Here is a 13,677-nt window from a genome sequence, read left to right as displayed (position 1 = left end):
GTCCTCAACAAAATACTAACAAACAGAATCCAACAGCACATTAAAAGGATCATACACCATGAACAAGTGGGGGTTATTCCAGGAATGCAAGGATTCTTCAATATATGCAAATCAATCAATGTGATAAACCATAATAACAAATTAAGCGATAAAAACCATATGATAAACTCAATAGACACAGAAAAAGCTTTTGAAAATTCAACACCCATTTATGATAAAAATTCTCCAGAAAGTACCTGGACTCCCCAGTAACTCTCCAGTAAGAGGGAACTTACCTCAACATAATAAAGGCCATATATGACATCATTTTCAATGGTGAAGAACTGAAACCATTTCCACTGAGATCAGGAACAAGACAAGCTTGCTCACTCTCACCACTATTATCCAACATAGTTTTGGAAGTTTTAGCCACAGCAATCAGAGTAGAAAAAGAAATAAAAGGAATCCAAATAAGAAAAGAAGATGCAAAGCTGTCACTGATTGCAAATGACATGATATTATACATAGAGAATCCTAAAGATGTTACCAGAAAACTACTAGAGCTCATCAATGAATTTGGTAAAGTAGCAGGATACAAAATTAAAGCACAGAAATCTCTTGCATTCCTATACACTAATGATGAAAAATCTGAAAGAGAAATTAAGGAAACACTCCCATTTACCATTGCAACAAAAAGAATAAAATACCTAGGAATAAACCTACCTAAGGAGACAAAAGACCTGTATGCAGAAAATTATAAGACACTGATGAAAGAAATTAAAAGTGATACAAACAGATGGAGAGATGTACCATGTTCTTGGATTGGAAGAATCAATATTGTGAAAATGACTATACTACCCAAAGCAATCTACTAGTTCTGTGAAAAATGGCATTGGTAGTTTGATAGGGACAGATGCAATGCAATCCCTATCAAACTACCAATGAATTTTGCACAGAACTAGAAGGAAAAATTTCACAATTTTTATGGAAACACAAAAGACCCTGAATAGCCAAAGTGATCTTGAGAAAGAAAAACACAGCTGGAGGAATCAGGCTCCAGGTCTTCAGACTGTACTACAAAGCTACAGTAATCAAGACAATATGGTACTGGCACAAAAACAGAAATACAGATCAATGGAACACGATAGAAAGCCCAGAGATAAACCCACACACATATGGTCACCTTACTTTGAAAAAGGAGGCAAGAATATACAATGGAGAAAAGACAGCATCTTCAATAAGTGCTGCTGGGGAAACTGGACAGCTACATGTAAAAGAATGAAATTAGAACACTCCCTAACACCATACACAGAAATAAACTCAAAATGGATTAAAGACCTAAGTGTAAGTCCAGACACTATAAGACTCTTAGAGGAAAACATAGGAAGAATACTCTTTGACATAAATCACAGCAAGATCTTTTTTGACCCACCTCCTAGAGTAATGGAAATAAAAACAAAAATAACAAATGGGACCTAATGAAACGTAAAAGCTTTTGCACAGAAAAGGAAACCAGAAACAAGACAAAAAGACAACCCTCAGGACTGGAGAAAATATTTGCAAACGAAGTAACTGACAAGGGTTAATCTCTGAATTATACAAGCAGCTCATGCAGCTCAATATCAAAAAAACAAAAAGTTCAATCCAAAAATGGGCAGAAGACCTAAATGGAAATTTCTCCAAAGAAGATATACAGATTGCCAACAACATATGAAAGGATCCTCAAAATCACTAATCATTAGAGAAAGGCAAATCAAAACTACAACGAGGTATCACCTCACACTGTTCAGAATGGCCATCAACAAAAAATCTACAAATGGGCTTCCCTGGTAGCGTAATGGTTGAGAGCCCACCTGCCAATGCAGGGGACACGGGTTCATGCCCTGGTCCAGGAGGATCCCACATGCTGCGGAGTGGCTTGTCCCGTGAGCCGTGGCCTCTGAGCCTGTGTATCCAGAGACTGTGCTCCGCAATGGGAAAGGCCACAACAGTGAGACGCTCGAGTACCGCAAAAAAAAATCTACAAACAATAAATGCTTGAGATGGTGTGGAGTACTGGGAACCTTCTTGCACCGTTGGTGGGAATGTAAATTGATACAGCCACTATGGTGAACAGTACGGAGGTTCCTTACAAAACTAAAAATAGAACTACCATATGACCCAGCAATCCCACTATTGGGCATATACCCTCAGAAGACCATAATTCAAAAAGAGTCATCTACCACAAAATTCATTGCTGCACTATTTACAATAGCCAGGATATGGAAGCAACCTAAGTGTCCACTGACAGATGAATGGATAAAGAAGATGTAGCACATATACACAATGGGATACTACTCAGCCATAAAAATAAAAGAAATTGAGTTTTTTTTTAATGTGGTGGATCGACCTAGAGTGTGTCATACAGAGTGATGTAAGTCAGAAAGAGAAAAACCCATACCGTATGCTAACATATATATATGGAATCTAAAAAAAAAATAGTTCTGAAGAACCTAGGGGCAGGACAGGAATAAAGACACAGACATAGAGAATGGACTTGAGGACACAGGGAGGGGGAAGTTTAACCTGGGACGAAGTAAGTAGCATTGACATATATACATTACCAAACGTAAAATAGATAGCTAGTGGGAAGCAGCCGCATAGCACAGGGAGATCAGCTCGGTGCTTTGTGACCACGTAGAGGGGTGGGATAGGGAGGGTGGGATAGGGAAGGGGGAAGGGAGATGCAAGAGGGAGGGGATATGGGGATATATATATATATAGATATATATAGATATATATAGATATATTTACGTATAGCTGATTCACTTTGTTATACAGCAGAAACTAACACAACATTGTAAAGCAATCATACTCCAACAAAGATGTTTAAAAATAAAAATCTTTATGGCAGCGGTGATTGGGTGGTGAAACTATCTCTACTGTGCATTGTTTTTTCTAATATTCTCTACTGCCAACTTTTTCTTTAATGAATATCAAAAATTTTATTTTTGAGCAAAAAACAAAACCAAAAAAATGCAAACAAAAACAACATATTTGCATCACTGACTAGGACAATGTCAGCTGTTTCCCAAGGCCCAGAGGGAGAGGGGTAGACCCTTGTGCAGCATGGATTGCAGGCCCCCACTTCTCCCAGTACAGCTACTTCTCTGAGAAGCAGGTACCACTTTGATTATCTGAGGCAGGAGTGCTTTAGGAATGAAAGAATTAGGAACAGCTGGGGCAGATTCAGACCCATGACAAGCCTGCCCCTTCAAAGGCAGCTCAGAGGCAAGCAAGGTGAGCGAGGGTTCAGAGCAGAGTCAGAGCTTACAAATGGCTGGATTAAGCTAAAAATGTGCAAAAGGCATCTCTAGGGCACTACTAGGGCTTGGAGTGAGCAAAGAGCAGAATGTGGCATTTGACACCTGTGGACTAACCAGCAGCTGAGTACAAGCTGCAGGAGAAGAGTTCAAAGCTACAAAAGTGACTGTATTAGCCCATGAAAAGGCCTTTGCCATGGTTAGAAGAAAATCTTATTTAAAACTGGCAGCAAGGGATAGCATTTACAGCTAAGCCTTTCTTGGTTTTTATAATTTGTTTGTAATTTGTGTGCTGTAATTTACAAGTGTTGTTTTCTAACAATTATGATTTAATTTTACATAATGCAAGTTGTTTCCTTTTTTTAAAGGGAATATAAGAGAAACTAGAAGAATTGGCCCCTGGCTTGCATTTGCTTGGCCAGATGGATTAATTATCATGAGCCTTGGTTTTCTTTTATGGGGATCAGGTCATTCATTTAGGCAATATTTGTTGCTCCTCTCTACTCCAGACACTGTATTTGGCACTGAAGGTCCATGGTAAATAAAATAGATGAGCTCCTTGCGTTTCAGAGGACCATTGGGAAAAGCAGAGAATTACCAGCCAGTGGGATGAGTATCATGGGGGGTGAAGGAGGCTTCCCATGGGTGACATCTCATCCAAGACCAGAAAGTGCATGGCATATGTGAAGAGCTGAAAGGGGTGTTTTCTGTTTGGCCTGAGCATAGAGGAACATGTCATGCTGTGCCTTGTCATCCATTCTGGACTTTACCCTGCAAGGTTTGGGAAAACATTGCAAGCTTTTAAGCAAGAGAGTCATACAAACAAATTTATGTTTCAAAGTTCTCTCAAGGGCATATGAGGGAGGAGACCAGCTAGTGCACTCCGGCAGAAAGTCAGGGGAGAAATGCCAGCAGATGGGCCCAGAGCTTTGTCCGTGAGGATCAAAAGAGAGACAGGATGCAGGTTGTAAGAGGAAGAGGGAATGAAGGATGTCTCCCAGGTTTTCGACTTTGATAACTGGGAGAAAGGTGGTGCCATGATCTGGGGAGAAAGGAAGAGCAGATTTGGGAGAGAGAAAATGGTGATTTCTGTTCCGAACATACTGATTTTGAGAGACCTGTGATGCATTTAATTTGGGAAGTCCCGGTTAAATTGTGGAGCTGATAACAAGTCTGAAGCTCAGGATGGAGATCTAGTCTGAAGACAGACTTGGTAAACATGAGCAGATAGACACATGTGAATGAAACCACCCAGGGTACTTAGATGGAGAAGAGGATCCATGGCAGAATCCTGACAAATACCAACATTTAAGGGACAACAACAAGAAGAGGAACTCAAACAATCACTGAAGCAAAGTGGTCAAAAAGATAACAAGAAAATTTTGTGGCTGCAGTCAAGGAACTCAGGGAGGAAGTGGTAAAAGGAAATAATGAAAAATGAAATAATGCAAAAGCTGAGAAGTATCCACTGAATACAGCCACCAGGGGCTATTGGTAAACCTGGTGAAAGCAATTTCTGTGAAATGATGAGGGTAGACCCCAGACTGCAGTGGATGAGGAGTGAATGTCACACAATGAAAAAGAAACAGCCATTGTAGGTGATTCATTCAATAAATTCAACTGTGAAGTGGAAAAGGTAGGGAAATAGCTCAGGAGATTGTGTTTGTTTCCTAGGACTGCCATAATAAGCGACTACAAACTAGGTGGCTTAAAACAGCAGACAGTTATTCTCAAACAGTTCTGGAGGCCAGAAGTCCGAAATCAAAGCAACACCAAGGCCAATGACCCTCTGAAGTTTCCAGGGAAGAATCCTTCCTTGCGTCTCAAGTTTCTGGGTGTTCCTAGCAATGATGTGTGTCTCTTGGCTTGTAGCTAAAGCACTCCTATCTCCATCTTCACATGGCCTTCTTCTTTTTGTGTCTGTGTCTCTATGTCTGAATCTTCTTTCCTTTCTCTTCTAAAAGCACCAGTCATTGGATTTAAGACCCATCTTAATCCAATTTCTCAGTCAGCTCAGACTACATGACAAAATACCATAAACTGGGTGGCTTAAAAACAACAGAAATGTATTTCTCACAGTTCTGGAGCCTAGACATCTGAAATCAGGATGCCAACATGCTTAGGTCCTGGTAAGAGCCCTCTTCCAGGTTTCAGAAGGCCAACTTCTTGAAAGAGGGCAAAGAAGGTGGAAAAAGGGCAAGCTAGCTCTTTGGATTCTTCTTATAAAGGCACTAATCCTATTCATGAGGACTCCACCCTCACGGCGTAATTGCCTCTCAAAGGCCTCACCTCTGAATATCATCACATTAGGGATTAGATTTTCAACACATGAATTTTGGGGGGCATACAAACATACAGTCCAAAACAACCAGTATGAGCTTATCTTAACCTAACTAATTACAGTTGCAAAGACCCTTTTACCAAATAAAGTCACATTCTGAGATTCCAGTAGACATGAATTTCGGAAGGACACTATTCAACCCAGTACAGAAATACGCAAGGGAAGTGATTTTTATTTGTTTGCTAATTTGAAAACCCATGTACCCAAAAGATGACAACTATTTCATAAGAGGTTCTTGCAAAACTTTATGAATTTTACACCAGATCTGAAACTCGTGAAGAAAATCATCCCTGAGGGGTAAAAATGGTAAGGCCATAATAACTTAGCATAATTTCTTATGGATCTCAACAACTGTTTTAAATCTTTTGAAATTACAGTAATGTAGACAAGACACCTGGGATAGAATAGAATAAGATTTTGTATTTTATTCATTTCCAGATTTTCTGTAGGATAGTGTGATTTTAGAGTAATCCATTTCCATGAAGAATATTTTGGCCACATGTTTACAAATCACCAAAAAAGAACAATATGGTTTACATACTGTTTAAATAAATTGACCATTTGAGGAGTATATCATGTAGTTACAGTTTGTTATCATTTTATTAGGACTAAAATAATTAACTTTTATACCTCATTTCCTCATGTCATGACTAAAACAAAATAAACAGGTCAAAAACAGATCCCTTACCTTGAAAAAGAAAACAGACAAAATTTCAAGGCCAGTGACACAAAAACTATCTGAAATAGAGCTCATTCTCTCTTTATTGAGTTTCTGTTAGAAGAATTAGAATTCTGAATATTAAATTCACATTGGTGACAGCTATTCAAATAATCAGGAAATGCAAAAAGGATAATTCTTATATATCATTTTCACTCCTGCCTCCATCCTTTATAGCTGTAACTAAAATGCAGCAATCTAAAAATACATACATGTTATTCTGGTGCCAATAGAATAACCGTGATTTTTGTTTACTCTTAGTTTCTTCCTGAAGGCAAAAATGCAAAAAACAAAAAACCTGAAAGGAAACTCCTGCAGACTCTGACCCTTAGTCTTTGACTTTTCCAGTGATACGATCCACAGACTGGAGCATAGACACTCTATATGTTTCATTTCAGGTTGGATGAAGAAATAATTGTGAAGTGCTTTGTAAACGATCACCTGCTCTTTTCCCCTTGTGGCAAAAACTCAGCATCCCACTGACTGTACACACTAGCACATGACTTCTCAAAGCCTGCTCTGAAGGCTCTGCATGGGCGTCTCTCAGCGCCACATGTGGGGCTCACCAATACCTTTCTGTGATGGTCAGTGGAGCTTGGAACTGAATACTGCCCACTTTGCCCAAGCTTGTCATCACACACTCTAATCACTGCCCTTCTCCATTATTCACTGATCTTCTGAACCACAGCAAAGGAACAATAACAGTTATAAATAACATTCAATTCCCCAAAGACCCCAGAAAAGTGTAATTTCTATCTCCAAGGAAATTCTAGGCTGAATGCTATCTAGGTTTAATGTCTTCTTTCTTCACAGGGTAAAGTTATTTTGGTTCATTCCTTAACAAGCTCATGTTTTATAAATTTATATGTATATAGAGACTTATGGTATACTAAAATTAACTCATTTTTCTTTTGCATGAGTCAGAAACCAACATAGAAATAGCCTCTCCGTTGGTTCAACAAGTAACATACCAATTATGTGCCAGGCACTATGATTGGCATTTAGGTGTACAATGATCAGCAGAAAAGCAGTGGTCTCTGCCCCCATGGCAGTCTGGTGAGGAAGACATATAATAAGCAAATAAGTCCATAAATAGAGTGTTGCAAACTCTGGAAAATTCTACAAAGGTAAAGAACAGGGATTTGTGAGAGCATAGAAGAATATAGACAACATGAAGTTTCCGTGAAACAATGACCATAGAAATGAAATCGCATGGAAGAGTAGAAATCTTCAGTAAAGTGCAGAGGGGAAAGTATTTCAGGTATAGAGACAGGTACACACAAAGGTGAGAAGAGAACATGATGCATTCAAAGAAATGAACAAAGTCAATATATACATCACAGGAAGTTTAGGAAGGTGGTGAGAGAATGTTGGGAGGAAAGGATTTGGGTTTTATCCTAATAACAACGTGAAGTCATTCAAGGGTTTTGAGCAGGATATTGATATGATAAAGTTTATGTTTTTAAGAGATTACTTGGGTGGCAATGAAAATGGCAGATTATAGAAAGTGAGGAATGAATGTCTGGGAGATCATTTAGGAGGCAACAGCATCAGTCCGAGCAAGCAATAATGATAACTTTGACCAGAGTGATGACAGTAAGAAGGACAGTTGACAGGATTAGATTTGTTCAAGAATGATATCTAGATTCCTGGCTTCTGAACTTCCATGAACGATGGCACCACTCACTATGGTAAGGGTGACTGAAGGAGGTTGCAGATATCTTCATAAGTTGGGTTTGGGGCATGTTGTCTTTGGAGTCCTTGTGAGGCTTCCTGGTGAAGATATCAAGTAAGCCAAATACACAGGTCTGAGATTCTGGAGAGACTCATTCAAACTGGAAATATGAATTCGAGGGTCATTGATACATAGATGATAACCGTGGCAAAGAGATCAAATACAGGATCAGAAGAGAAAGAATTCTGGAAAGAAGCTTTAAGGAACTCCAATATTTAAAGACTGGGTAGAGTAAAATGAGCCAGCAAAAGAAGTCTGAAAAGGGCAAGAGGGAATAAAACCTCAGGAGAATGGCTTTATTTCAGAAGACAAGGAAAAAGATTGTTTTAAGAACAGAATGATTCGCTGTTGTGAAATCAGCTGCGGAATCAAGTATAATGCAGGCTGAACAGTATCCTTTAAATGCCAGGCCCTAAGGATGATTGGTGGACTTAGCAGGAGCTATTTCAAGAATGATGGGAGTAGAAGCCGGATTGAAAGGGGTAAGGAGTGTGTAGGAAGTGTGTTGTTCAACAAAAATTTGCTATTTTATGAGCCTCTCATATGTATGCTCATTATCTAACAGGATGTGGCAATTATGTATGAATAATATTCAGTTGCCTGGTTATGCTGTAGGTTTGTTGTTGATGAAAGAAAGAGAGAAAGAAAGAGGAAGGAAGGAAGGGAGGGAGGGAGGGGAGGGAGGGAAGGAGGGAGAGAAGAAGGGAGGGAGGGAAAGACATTAAATTAACTCAATGGCAAAAAGTGACAACTGCAAATGGAAATGCTGGCAAGTGATCTAAGGGTACTAGCATTACCTTCCATTTAAGACTCAGGGGTAAGATTTCACCCAAAACAGTGGTAACATGAAATACTTCACTGCATTGGAAGAGCAGACATTTACCTGACACAAATTCTGTCTTGTGAAACACTCTGCAGCTTGTTAAGTAGTATGTTCTAAGGTGTCTCTCCTCAGCATGGCCAATTAAAGAAAGGAAGAAAAGGCCTTTTACAATTAAGAGATATGCTTGCCTCCAGAATTATTTTGCTTTTATCACATTAACTTAACAAACATTACATTAAACTTACAGTCACCTAGTAAAAGGTCTTTTGGGGTAGAATTCTAATTATTTTTATTCACTGTGCACAAGTATGGCACGTGATTTAAAAGAAAATATTCACATTTTAAAAAACCTATATTTTGTCCATCATAATTTCTCCTTCAATTCATGGTCTAAATTGCATTAGTCCTTCAAGCCCCACCTCACATCCTCCAGCTCAATCCCCTCCACTGATTTAATCCTGCCTTCAACCACTAGGTCTTCTGCTACTCTTGAGGTTCCTCCAATATCATTTTCCTCTGGGACACTCTCCAACTCTCAGTTTCCCCTTTTTCCCATCTCCCACTGCCTAGCACCAGTTGGAGGAATGATTCACACTTTCCCAACACCCCAAAGCCCTAGAGTAGAGAATGAACTTTTTAGTCATAAGTTTTATGGGACAAAAGAGTGGAACACTGCTTCCAGGAAGCTCGATAATAAGGATCTGTCCTGAGTGTCCCCTATACACCCTTATATCTCTAGGTAAACCAATCAGTCTACACATAATAGGTAACATTCATTCATTTCCTCCCAACTTCTATTAGCAGTTCTCTCTTTTATACTTTAATATTCTTATAAAGACCCATTTGAGCAGATACCCATCAAACTAAAACATAAAAGTAAATGCCAACAGAGGAACTGAGTTCTAATAATCTAGATCCTTACAAATTTTAGACTTTTTGAACCTCTCACAGTGAAGGGAAAGAACTTTCAGAAGACAGTTTCTCTTTCACCAGGAGGGCTAAGAAATAGTAGTGCTGGGAGATTATATGGAGGAGAAGGGAAACAAAGCAGAAAGAGTGAGAAGAGACTGCATTGTCTGGTCCAGTTCTCCTGACTCCTCCCTCAACTGGTCTTCACTGAAACAGAAGAATCAAAAAAGGCTGAGAAAACTAGTTTGTTTCTAAAAGTAACAATAGTAACCTTCTAAATTTTATTTGAGCATTTACTGTTTCCTCAATCCCAAACTATGGTATATTAGATGTGTTGCATTTGCTCACATATTTTTTTTCAACATCAATTCACGTATTGACCACTTTTTGGAGCCAACAATTGTAAGGAAAGAATAAAATCTGTGACTCACCACCAAGACTTTCATTAGTCTTCTTTCAGCCACCAGGATCCAGTTCCTATAAATAATCTCTTCCCTGATCCTGAGGACTCCCTGCTGTTTATTATAAATATGCAGTACTTTATATTTTTGTCGTCATTATTCTCAACTCTTCCATGCTCCAACCCTCTTGTTTTTCAGCACCGGATCTTTACCCTAAATGAACTCATCTTGCTGATATCCATATTTTTGTGCCTTCATTTCCCCCTATTATTTAGGGCAAAATCTTGCCATATTCTGTGATTTATCCTTTTCTCTCAATTTCCCAAATCCAATCAGTTATTAAGTCATATAATAATAGCAACCATCCTGTGAATTCCTATTGCCTACTAAGATGTGCTTATAAAAAATGGGGTCACACTGCATGCTGCTTTGCAAAGAAGTGAAGCTTTTTTGTTCTCTAATACTGCTCTGACTTTTCCTCATAAGCCCTATTTGAAAAGTAGCAGAAAAAAATCCCCTAAATATTAGTCCAGTCCAGCCAATAGGACAATTTAACTGGGTCCTTTAGATACATGCAGCCTCTTCCTCTTGGGATAAAAATATTTGATCTCTCATATATCTAACTGTTTCCCTCTGCTCTTCTCCCAGATGGCATCTTGGCAACATCTCCTCCTGGTGAGGTGTCTAAATGAGATCCTTGGACAGAACAGTGTACCCTCTGTTCTGCTCACTGGGTTGTCTTTTGAACTGGTGCCAATGAGTCAACACTGGTCTCATCTCTGGGAATTCTGGCTGCATCTGCTTTTGAAGTCTGTGATTTATAACTCAGGCCCAGTCATCTGCCTTGATGCTTTGCTCCCACTGGTGCTAGAGACCTTCTAATGGTTACAATTTCTCCCATTGGCTGCTGGTTTAAGCTCGTCACTTGGAGCCTCTGTGGTGGGTCACCACACCCCTACAGAGACTGTACCAATGGGAGGACCACAATGGCTCTCTGCTCAACTGTTTTCTGTGGCTCCACCATGGTCATCTGGGACATTCTGTTTCCAGTTCACAGCACACAGAAATCAAAAACAGCTCAGAAAAAGTCAACTCTGGCTTTCTTTCTACCTCAACAAGCTACAAAGATGGAGTTACTTTGGTTGAGCACCACCTACACTCTTAGACTCCACAGAATCAATCATTCCTCCAGGGGAAAGAGATCCACCCAGGGATCCCTACCCCTGGCCCTCCTGCCTCCCTCCATCTTCCTCTTCCCATAACCTCTGGAACTGCAGAGGTCAAGTCCACTGCCCACTTTTCTTCCTGAGTGGATAGATCCTCCCTTATATAAAACACCAATTCAGCCATGCTTGCCTCTTGATTTGTTAAGGTGGAAAATAAAGAAATTTTTACCTCCCTCCACCAAAGCCTGTTCTATAAATGCAGTCTTAATACAAAATTTTATTTTGGATACCAGATGCTGGAGTAATACTTGTTTTTGCTTTCCATCCCTGCTGTAAGTACAACTCCCTACACACACACACACACACACACACACACACACACACACACACACACGCACACAGGAAATGCATGGTATGAGTTGGCTAGAGAGGCCATCATGTGCTAAAAAATGCAAAAAGGACAGGCACATTTGTATTTGTTTCTCAAAATATTGCACACATTGTACTCATTATCCCTAATCCTCACAGCTTTAAGAGCTTGTTTTAACAAATAGAGATAAAGTTATTTACTTATGTTCACATAGCAAGTGACACAGTCAGGATTCAAAGCCAGGTCTGACCAACTTAAAAACTCAAAATCTTTCTACTATACCAGGAAGCCTCTCCAGAGACTCTCCCATTCATCCCTTCCTTTCCATTTCTTCTGTTGCTCTGCTAATCAGGGCCATCTTGCTTCAATTGTAGTTGCTGCCACTTGGTCTTTTTCCTCTAGTCTCTAACCCTAACCCTAACCCTATCACCATGGTTGTCATCTCTCTTAAATGTCTGCCTGGTTAATTTCCCTGCAGCTCAGTCCCAGATATGGTAGTCATTTGCTCAAAAAACTTTTACTGCCTCCCTGCCTGCAAATGAATTCAAAACTCTTAGCAATGCATGAGGGATGGTTTGCAAAAATGGTCATAACTCTTCCCACCCCTGTTTGCACACCCTTTTGTCATATGACTTTGCCACTTCTCCCATCAAGAGACAGAATCTAATTTTCCACTTTTGGAATCTGGACTTGGCCATATGACTTACTTTGGCCAATGGAACATTAGAAAATGTGACATATCTGAGACTTACAAAGTGCTTGCACATTGGGGCTTGCTTTCTCTTGCTATCTTTGGACTCCTGAGTCAACCCACATGAAGAAGCCCATGCTTGCATGCTGGAGAATGAGGCCTACTAGAGAATGGAGCAGAGCCATAGATCTCTAGAACAGAGATCAGCAAACTCCAGCCACAGACCAAATCCAGCCTGCCATCTGTTTTGGTACAGCCTGAGCTAAGAAGGTTTTCATAGAAAAATATTAACAGTTGATTTGTGCATTAATTTTGTACCCTGCAACTTTACCAAATTCACTGATTAGCTCTAGTAGTTTTCTGGTGGCATCTTTAGGATTTTCTGCATATAGTATCATGTAATCTGTGAACAGTGACAATTTTACTTCTTCTTTTCCAATTCATATTCTTTTTATTTCTTTTTCTTCTCTGATTGCCATGGCTAAGACTTCCAAAACTGTGTTAAATAATAGTGGTGAGAGTGGGCAGCCTTGCCTTATTCCTGATCTTGGTGGAAATGCTTTCAGTTTTTCACCATTGAGAATGATGTTTGCTGTGGGTTTGTCTTGTATGGCCTTTATTATGGCCATACTTTGTATGGCCCACCTTCTGGAGAGTTTTTTATCATAAATCGCTATTGAATTTTGTCAAAAGCTTTTTCCACATTTATTGAGATTATCATATGGTTTTTATTCTTCAATTTGTTAATATGGTGTATCACATTGATTTACGTATATTGAAGAAACTTCGCATCACTGGGATAAATCCCACTTGATCATAGTGTATGATCCTTTTAATGTTCTGTTGGATTCCGTTTGCTAATATTTTGTTCAGGATTTTTGCATCTATGTTCATCAGTGATATTGGCCTGTGGTTTTCTTTATTTATGATATCTTTGTCTGACTTGGTATCAGGGTGATGGTGGCCTCGTAGAATGAGTTTGAGAGTGTTCCTCCCTCTGCAATTTTTTGGAAGAGTTTGAGAAGGATAGGTCTTAGCTCTTCTCTAAATGTTTGATAGAATTCTCCTATGAAGCCACCTGGTTCTGGACTTTTGTGTGTTGGAAGATTTTTAATTACAGTTTCAATTTCATTACTTGTGATTGGTCTGTTTATATTTTCTATTTCTTCCTGTTTTAGTTTTGGAAGGTTGTACCTTTCTAAGAATTTGTCCATTTCTTCATGGTTATCCATTTTATTGGCA

The sequence above is a fragment of the Grampus griseus genome, assembly GCF_964374135.1.
Source record: "Grampus griseus genome assembly, chromosome: 11".
Taxonomy (NCBI): Eukaryota; Metazoa; Chordata; class Mammalia; order Artiodactyla; family Delphinidae; genus Grampus; species Grampus griseus.
This window is presented reverse-complemented; position numbering follows the sequence as displayed.